The following is a 10,660-nucleotide window of genomic DNA, read 5'->3' as shown; positions in this document are numbered from 1 at the left end:
CTACTTTGACACTTCGTGCTTGGACTGATACAGCTCTGGCCTGCCCGTCCTCAAGTGTGCCGCGTCACGACGGTCAATCGAATGAAATGGAATAAATTAGCGTGTCCGCTCCCGAACCTAACTCACGACGGTCGCCAACATAGGGTAAACCTAGCGACAGAAGCGGCGATTATCGGTGGGGGTGAGGGGATAAGTCTCACAACCACTGGCACAATTGCGGAGAAATCACATTAGCCGCATGCATGTGCCCCTTGTGCACAGAACTACGTAGGTAGTTGTACATTTCTGACTCTCCTGACCCGAATCCGCAATTCGTATTTCCACTGGAAAATGCTGCGGAGACCTATCCAGAATCGGCAATATGCTGGCCCTGGCCTGGAGATCTGCAACTATAATCAGCTTCTACTTTGCAACACTAACGGATTAGTCCCCTTTGTCGATTGATGGATCAATCGGTAGATTCGGCTCTGTTTTTCTTCCCTTTCTTTCTTGTTTTGAATTGTACGTTGAACTCATTGGATTTCTTTGTATTCTGTATCTCGTTATCGTTATATTTCCCTCTAGCCCTCTCGCTTAGGATGAGCTTTCTTTTTTATGGCAGCTTAAGCGAAGGCTATATACCTGCTTTATGCAGGTTGATGCCAACGCGAACAAGCAAAATAATAAATAATAATACTGGAAAATGTTCGCAAACTTGAACTCGATATTCGTGATGCTAATAGAGACTTCTCGGTACAGTGTGTTGTGTTGTCCATAGCAACAGTTTACATGTACTTGGTGTTTCTAATACCTACAATGTACAATGTACAATGTACAATGTACACTGTACATTGTACATTGTACATGATTGTGTGATGTATGGGAATGGGGGGGTTGTGGGGTTGGGGGGTTGGGGGGGGGGAGCAAAGTGATGGTTTAGAGAGGCTGGCATAGCTGTGGAATAGCCGATCAGTTTCTCCCAGACCATCAGCATATCGATGGAGAAACTACAGTAAAATCTGGTGTAAGCGACCTCTGGGCTTGGTGACCACCTGCTCTTAAGGTGGCAGGCTACCTTCAGAATTGGGAAAAATCGAATTTTTGATTTGAGGTTAACTGTGATACTTTTCTGATTGGGGTAGCCACAAAGCATTAGAATTTAAAATTTTGGGTCAATCGGTCCAGTGGCTCCGGAGTTATAGTGGATTGTAAGTGCGACAATTACAAAATTGAATATGAAATAAATTGCATGAAATTGCAAAAACAATTAAAATTTTCACCAAAGTCATTTTTGCGCTATTTTCATCAATTTCGATCGTAGCGCTCTAATTTTTTGACGCGAGCTAGCGCAGTAGGATCGCCAGATTCAAAAAAGCCGTCTAAAAGTTGCACTTTTATTTGCAGTCGCGGGAAATTTGAAGCCCTTCGTGGAGGAAAATTCTCAAGACAACAAAATGCCGACGAAAACAAAGACAGCCACCGCACCGAGAATACTCCACTTCGCTTCGATTCTTTGCGCTCTACACAATCCTACGGATACACACTCCCCTGAGATCTTTTCGCGACGGCCACAGATGAGAAACAGTGTCGTCCTCGTCGGCTTTCTGGATGGTAAATATATTCTTGGATTCAAAACGTCCCTCCGCAGATTTCGTGCCGCATTGTTTGGCACTAACCGATTGCAATTCTTTTTGCATGTGTGCACAGATATTGCTTAGATGTATCGGTGAGAGGATTCTTTTTAGTGCCAGTTATCGAGTTAGTCTGTTCTCGCCAGGTTTTCAGCAGTCATATTTTATTAGAAATTCGCGTCATATAGTCATAATGATTATCATACTGGCGAGCTACTGCAACACAGCCGAAATCAGAAACAGTGGGTGGAGGCTGGAAACTATACCACCATAACAAGGAATGAAAATAAACACTTATTTGGATAATAGAAATGGGACGAACACATGCGGCAATGTCAGCAATGTGGCCCGGAACGCGCAATATGTGAAGAGCCATACCAGTTTACGCATCCACAAACTGTACAAGACTGCGAAGCCAGAAAGCCGTCAACAGCATAATGTATGTATAAGCTGGCCTCGCATAAAGCCTGATAACGGTATAGCGAAATGGCCGGCAGCGAAGAGTAGCCGGCCAACCGGCGAAGCCACTGTGCAGTGCTGACGACTGTGAGGGTGACATGCACTGCCACGTATCCCAAATGCCAAAGCGCCAAGCTAATTCTTAGTAGCTACATTATAGACTAGCATGTGGAATGCGTCAACAGCGATCACAAAACAGCCACGGCGGGACTCGCCAAACTTGTTCTCCGATACAGTAGTATCTGCAAGTCAACTTCCAGATAGAGGTGACACCAGAAGGTTGGTATTGCAGCACATGTTACAATGCCTAGCTGCACATCCTGACAGGCAACTTGTGGATAGGGTAGCGTGCACCAGCCAGCACAGACCACCAGGTACAGGCCATCATCACCATCACTGATCAATCGCGGCATCGTGCTTCACCGAAATGGGTCGGACATGCTGCAGTTCCTCTACAACTCAATCCTGGAGCAGCGATGGAATCTTCTGCGGCAGAGGCAAGAACCAGACACCCTGCACACAGCAACACAAAAAAGCAACAACTCCAGAATGGCACCAACTAAGGTAAGAAGTATCTACAATGGGCGCGTCCTATTACACAAAATCTCGTCGTTTCTAGAATTCAGAAATTACACACTCGACGTACACGCCATGCTAGGTACACTTGCGGGCGAGGGTGTACGGGATCCCACGTGATCCCCCTTTACGATTTCTACGTGTAGTTTGTTTACATAGCCGCAATCCGTTCATTCTGGTCATTCAAGGATTATAAAACCTGGGTCGAGAATGTGTAATCGAAAGAGCCCAATGTAATGTATGATACATGTATGTGATTGATGTGGTATGGCAACGTGAGCATAGAATTGGCGATTTGGCAAGTTTGGCTTATCGTATGCAAGCGAGAGATATGCCATTCGAACTGCTATCAAATTGTCTTAACCTCTGGAAGTCACTGTGGTGAATGTTTGAAGCAGAATATACACAATAGTATACAGTGCTAGAGGCCAAGCCACACAGTTACATGCAGAATCAAGCATGTACACACCTTCCTGATCGACGTGGTGGAAACATATAGACATTCGGCTGAGCTGATAAACATTGCTGCCATGCATACATTGCTATAATGTCAATGGTTGACCGACACATGTCTGTCGGGGTTCAGAAAGGTATGCTGCACACGTTCTCCATGACATCTGTAGATAACACACAAAATAACACGCAGTGGTAAAGAATCAACTGTGAAGACACCTGTCGTGGTTTCCACAGGACCGATATACCACACGTAGACATCGCGACAAATACATGTACCGCGGCAACATTTTCAACTCATGTAATGCCTAGTCATGGGTTTCTGTACTCAACAAGTAATGCTGTACAGATGCAAGAAATTTCATAGAATCTTGTAGAATCCTGTAGACTGTGTTGGGTGTTGAATGTACAGGAAAACGTGTTCACTGCTCTTTGCTTTATGAAACGTGCCCTGAAGGCATTTCATACGGAACCATTTTTCCAAAGAAGATCTAGCTAGTCTTGAGCTCTATCCAAAGTGATGAAGCTGGAAAAGCGATTGTCTTCCCATGATTATTGGTCTAAATTGGTCAAATGTGCATGTATGGCACACAACGAACACCCAAGCAGGAATACAAACAACTACGGGAATTCGTACATCTGTACAACGTGCACAAGGACCATTGATAAAGTGATCCAGATTCAAGACTGCAACGGCAAGTGTACAGACTCAATAACGATCACAGCAGCAACACGGGTCCCAGGAGGAGCGACAGCAGCAACAATGCTAAAAAAAGCAACACCAGCGGTAGCGGTAATGCCAGTGGCAGCAGCAGCAACAATCGCAGCAGCAGCAGTATAACCCACTGAGGGCATGCTCACATTGCGACCAAAACCGGTGGCCATGCGCAAAAGCGGGTAAGTTGAATGGCAACAGCACACACATGAACTGAACGTCACAGTTACGTTACAAATCCTGATTGCGGCCTCAGTGGGGGGGGGGGGGGGGGAGTATGTGCAGCGTGAGCGCACCTCAAGCACCAGCACAAACCTTGCAGCAAATCTGCACAACCCTTCAAAGCCCCACAATTTGTTGCTGCAAAATAACTCGTCGTAATAGCACAACTAGCTGTAGCACAAACCCCTGACAACAACCATTTGCAGCACCTATCGTCACATAATCAACCCAAATCTCCTCATTAGCAACAGCAGCAGCAGCATCATCATGTTCAGCTACGACAAACACAGTGGTACCAGCACAAACAGCTCCAACAGCAGGAACATGACGCGGCTTATGATGTGCATGGTATATTATAATTATGTATACTGCAGTGTACCAAGAATCTTTTCGGACTATCCCCTACTGCTATATTATGAAAAATCTAAAGATTTCCTGGCGTATTCACCTCCATTATTTGAGCAATACAAATCCATACTCAAGGAAATCTTTAGAGTACCACAGTACTCACTGGCTAAATGCTACTTTTTTCAAGTCCAAGCATTATGGAAGGCACGACATTACTTTACATCATTTGCTCTTTGTCAATAGATGCGTCACACATGCATTGCCCATGATTGCTATACTAAACAGAGACATATCGCCCCTGATATGTGCGAAAATATTACGTCGTGATTTTCACGTAATGGCAACACACCTCTGGGAATTTCGTGCCGCGTTGTGTGGCAAGCACCCACACTGCTTTCTTTTGTTGTTTGATAAACTAGAGTGTTGCGGCAACCTACCCACCAAGTGGCTTTAGTGCCAGTTATACAGTTTTCACTTACCAGCCAGTTCTTTCGAGCCCAATGATTGATGAATGCAAATGGAAATGACGACGTCCAACAAACATCAGCCCTGTAACTTCGCTTCACGCAGCTCATCCTCAAACTAATATCATATTGGGGTAGAAGGTATCCCTACGGAGCCGAAAACACCCTTTGATTGCCCTTGACCGGCCACTGAGACGACGAGGGCCAGGTAGAGTCCTCCACAAATTTCGGAATTTCGGCCATTCCTGAAGGCCTGAAAAGACGGCGTCATGGGGGCTTTGTTTCCCGCGGTTGCAAATAAAACTGGCCCTTGAGTAGGGCTTGGCGATCCTACTGAGCGGGCCTCCTCTGTGATCCGTTGCCGCGGCAATCATTTCCAAAATGGCTGCTCTTCATGACGTACGCGTGGTAGACAGTCAGCTGACATCAAAAAAAATTTGTCAGCGAAGTGTCAGCATGCAAAGCAAAATTTAATAATTGTTGTAGCTTTGTTTCATCAAGCCTTGTCAGTTTTGACATTGCTGGAGACGTAAGCCGTGGTGGATCATCTGCCATGGGTAACAAACGCAAGAGCAGGGTTCTCAGCAGGCCAAAGAAGTGCCTTCCCCCGCGGAAAAGGACTGTCTTGGCTCGTGAAGAGCCCACAACTGAAGATGGTGATTTGGACGTATTCGTCGCAGCATCTGAGGATGTTGCAAATCAATCTTCCGTGGCATCTGATTCTTGTACTGGTGATTTCAAGCGATGGGGTTATGTCCAGCGACGAGTCTGATGATGATGATGACAGTTCGGACGAGCACAACAGTGGTAGCAGAATCGTCCACTTGCCATCCCTGACACGTCTTCTTGGCTCATCATGTGTCTGTGCCAACTGCAAGACTGGGTCATTGCTCGTCCAGGAGTCGACTCGATATGGCCTAGCCCCAATTCTTGAGCTTACCTGCGATCATTGTGGGCATGTATTTGAGGGCCGCCTTGCTGAAAAATATACACCAATGCGATTTTATGATGTGAACAGACGTTCAGCAATGGCCATGCGGATGATTGGCAAGGGAAGAGAAGCACTGAGGATGTTCTGTGCCATCATGGATATGCCTGAGCCCATGTACGGACGGTCGTTCCAGTCTCACTGTTCAGCATTGCATGATGCAGCAGTTGAAGTTGGGACAAATAGCATGCGGCACCATGCTGCAGAGTTACTGGCTATGCGGCAAGCGAGTGGATCTGACCATCCGTCACACGTGGCCGTAAGCACTGACGGCACATGGATGCGGCGTGGGTACTCTTCTGTGTTTGGTGTCCAAACAGTAATTGCGTACGACACACTCAAGGTAGTGGATGTGGAGGTGTTATCGAAGCATTGCAACCATTGCAAGGTTTGGGACAACAAACGCGACACGAAGACAGTCACGACAGCGGAGTTTGCCACCTGGAAGGCTGCACATGCTGACAGCTGCGACATCAACACCAATGTCTCATCGCCAGCCATGGAGACTGCAGCAGTAGTGAAGATTTGGAATCGATCTGAGGCTCTCAATGGCCTTCGCTACACATCCTACATTGGCGATGGTGATTCGAAGGGATTTCAAAAAGGGTTATGCAGACAAGGCCAAAGAGACGGAAGGCGTTACGTACTGTCCTGGTGGTTTTTGAGTGCTAAAAGTTGCCCTTTTTGGGGGGTACCGTGTGACCTTTGGTACACCATATCTCCAGTTTGGTATGTCCAAATCCAGTAAACTATATATGTATTCATATCTACGTCAAATTTGCAAGGTGCTCACGTCTCTACTTTTGAAGATTTTGTCACATCTACTGACGTATGGGCACAGAAAGATAATTGGACCAACGGCACGTTCTTTACGTGATTTCTTTATGTGTGTGTCAGCCAGATACTTTACATCTAGAAGCATAAATCTCTTCGTGAGCATCTAGTATTGAGCAAGAACACTCATTATGTAACATAAGTATCTGGCTATTGCTAAAATCCTTGCAGAAAACTTGTACCAAAAATTTGTTGACCGCATTTTTGCGATATTCTTGTTTGGTGTGTCCAGCATCCTGTTCTCCAAGTCGAAATGCATGTGTGGTGGTTGTTAAAGTGTTCTTTATTATCTGACCAGCATGTGTAGAAAATTTGGTGCAAAAATAATGAGGGATGCCAATGTTACAGACATTTGAATGCATGTATGTTATCGGCTGGCGCCGAAGGTAGCCTGCCGGGCTCCTACCCCTCGGGTCCAAATTTTTTTTTTTGAAACGTGGCTACAAACGATTGTACTTTGTTCCGTAGGATATCTAGTGTACGGAGACAAGATTTTAACAAGTTCTACCGGCCGGTTTCACTCGGGGGAGGGGCCAAACATAGCATACTCACAATTGCCAATTTAGGCCAAAAAACACCGGAAAACCACTTTTTTGGCCGTAGCACTAGTAGTTACCCCATTTTTCTTGATGTCCAACATCAGGACAGTAGTATACTTGCTAAATACCAGCATAAGCTTTAGAAGTGGGTAGAATTCTGCTAGAAGGTGACCTTTTTCTCTTTTCAGAATCATCCCATTTCAGCGCACACGTCCCACATATTAGCCCCGCCCACAAGTATTTGACGCTGGACTTGCCCTGTATTCGATGGTTATGCTATCATAACTTAATAATGGTACTGTGTAGCAAGTTTGAGCAGGTTCTACCGAAGGTAACTCTTGAAATAAAACTTTGAAGTGTCAAGTGATGCCATATTTTCAAGAATCAGCACATTGCACTGGGACATTGTCCAACGCCTTAGAACCCCTGAGTCCACCATATGACAGATACGTATCTTGCAATAATTGATTGCAACATCTTCCAAACATAGTAGTAGAGCTTTGGATCAAGTTTTAGCAGTTTCCACCGAAGCTAACTAACAAAATAAAACTTTGAAGTCGCCCACATACTAAATGCAATAGCTGAGCATGTGCATTGAGTGTATGGTCTAAAGGTTTTCAGAACTAGCTCCAATGCGGCAGATACGTGTCTTATATTACTTGATTGCAACATCTTCAGAACATAGTATTAGAGCTTTGGATCAAGTTTAGACAGTTTCTACCGAAGCTAACTACCAAAATAGAACTTTGAAGTCGCCCACATACTAAATGCCATACATGTAGCTGAGCATGTGCATTGAGTGTACATGTATGCTCTACTGCCTCTAGTGTTTTTCACAACTTTCTCCAACATGAAGCCAATACTGATGTGGAATTTTTTGACTGCTTTTTCCAAGACACAGTGCTGAAGCAATGCACATTGGGTACTATCTACTGGTAATGCAATTATTATTATACAGTGTTTGCTGCCAACATAGCAAGCAATACTGCTATACTAAATGCGTATTCCATTGGGTACGGTCCAATGGCTTTTCACTTCGCATCTAGCCACTGTTCTTCGTGCATTTCTTGAATGCTTAGTCTCCGTGGTAATGAAGCTAAGAGCCACACTGGAGAAGTTTCTACTGAAGCTAACTATCAAAAATATAAAATTTCCAAGATGCTACTATTACATAAAGTAGCTGTGTGCAATACCACTCTGTTGAACACAGTAAGCAAAATTGAGTCACTAAAACCCTATTTGCCAGATATAAGCTGTTGAGACTGATAGCAGCTGAGCTGTATGATCTGATATGGATGGCGGTTCCACACTGACCAGCACATGTACACGTGCACAGGCAGAAGAACATACAAGTAATACACCTAACGTTACTTCGAAGTCCATCATGTAAATACAAGCGTCTATACAAGCATCACTCCTGTTCTCCACAACCTGCAGTCCTGGGCCACTCCAGCTGGTCAGAGTGCAATAATTTCTGCAGCAGGCTTGACTTGGAAAGCTAATCACAACTGCCATGGCTGCAACATGAGTATTACCAGCGCTTTTACAGCGCTACTTGTATTATATTATTGTCAATCCATTGTGGTGCATGGCACTCGTTTTCAACAACCGAGTTTATGTCAATAGCTGCATATCCAACGCCAATAAAAAAAAAAAGGAGGGGGGCAAATTACCACGGTTCAACACTAGTCATATTGAACGGCGTTATGCCATGCCAGGCGCGCACACAAAACGCCCGCGCGAGTGCGCATGCATGTACGCACCCGGGTAACACACATTCGTGCGACTTTACATAGCCTGCACTGTCGTTCTATGTCATAGGAGTGAGTGCACACACATATGTACATGTAGATTGCCTAATTTGGCATACGTAATAAAATTGTGTTAGTATACACACATGTGCGTGCACATGTAGATAGACTCAGCGGCATACGCATGAGTGTGTGCCGATAGGGCCACATGCCAATTATCGGATTAGTCTGTGAAAGTTGCACGGCACGACAAACTTTCGGACAGTATAAAGATATGACACAATGAATGTGGAATACCCACCAGTGTGTAAGGCCATTTCATACCTATTTCGCAGCGTTTGTGATTTTCGGAGCGTCCCTGTTGATATTTGATGTCCTCACTTGGTTGATGACACAGTCACAAATTATCAAATTCACCTCCAATGCCATCCAATCTGCGTTCCGCGATACATGTACAGTGAACGGTGTTGAGGAAAGCCATGCAGCAATAAAACAGTCGAGACTCCCAAGCAGAGGATACAATTCAACAGCGCATTGAAGTACGAATTGTTGTAAACAATTTTCAAGACACAATTACAAAATTTGAAGTGCGTCTTGAAACGTGTTTGAAGTGCTTCGATGTATTTACCTTCGATCTCCCTGAATCGATCCATCCACAGCTACCCGACGAATTTACCAGTCAGTGCGGGAGATGATCGAGCAAGTTATATTTGAAGGTCGCGAGATGTCATTGGCACTGGCAGGAATTCTACACAAGCGTATTCTGAAATAATTTTCTAAGACTCAGGCGTGATTCAAGAGCGGACTTTGATTTCTCCCTTCTTATAGTACGAGCACCAGTCGACATTGCATTCTTGGATAATCTTCTGCGAGTGCTGCCTTCCCCTTTCATAGAAAGAACGAGTGAAGAGGGACACGAGCAGCAGGTTCTAGCTAGGTCGCCAGAATTGCAGAAAAGCGAGAAGACGTTTCCTACAACGATTGATCGCACAAAAATCATCGCTACCGAAATATTTACTGAAAATCTACACTTTTCAAACGATGCGCGCGCAGAGGGTGTGAGCCACCTTAACGACCGTTTTTCCATGCACCGACAGTTCTACACGGACACCGTGGGACCTGGTTCTCAAGACCACCAGGCTTTAACGACCACTTTTGCTTGCACCGTGGGGTGGTCGCTAAAACCAGGTTTTACTGTAGGTGCAGTGCGTACCTGGTGGATATCAAAACACAGAGAAGTGTACAGGAGCGAAGAAATCTTGAGTTTCCACTTCAAACTGGTTTCTCCAGCACTGTCAAGACTAATTTGAAGAAGAAAACGAGAAATATACAAGAGGTGACAGGGCATTAGTTGGCAGGAACTACACAAAGTAATGGGAACTACAGACTCTGCCGACCTACATTCACATGAACATATACATGAGTGTGTACCATGAATTCTGTACAATGACTTATGTACATAATTGTACATGTAGGTCGACTGAGCCTGTAACACACAACACCATACACATGTACTATTTTTGAATGGTCCCGGCCTCCTGACACGCACCAGCATCATGCATCAGATACATGTAGTCAAATGAGCACGAAGGAGAGAGCAAATCGAAAGAGCAGAGAAATCAGCAGTCAATGAATGAAATAGTGTTGTTCGAGGGTAGTATTGATCATAACTACATCTTATCACAGTCCGTTGTTCAGGTC

The 10,660-nt window shown here is 44.9% G+C and overlaps 1 long non-coding RNA gene across 1 annotated transcript; it reads right to left on the bottom strand.

The window, feature by feature from the left end:
* Positions 1-1,752: 1,752 nt before the first annotated feature.
* Positions 1,753-5,147, bottom strand: LOC135820717 (uncharacterized). Its single transcript, XR_010554186.1, has 3 exons — positions 4,863-5,147; positions 3,115-3,262; positions 1,753-2,582 (listed from the first exon to the last, which is right to left on the bottom strand). It is a non-coding gene; the product is annotated as an uncharacterized LOC135820717 (long non-coding RNA).
* Positions 5,148-10,660: the final 5,513 nt, after the last annotated feature.

Source organism: Sycon ciliatum, chromosome 7 (genome assembly GCF_964019385.1).
Source record: "Sycon ciliatum chromosome 7, ocSycCili1.1, whole genome shotgun sequence".
Lineage (NCBI taxonomy): Eukaryota > Metazoa > Porifera > Calcarea > Leucosolenida > Sycettidae > Sycon > Sycon ciliatum.
Note: the sequence above shows the minus strand (reverse complement) of the source record. Positions and strands in the feature narration are given on the sequence as shown.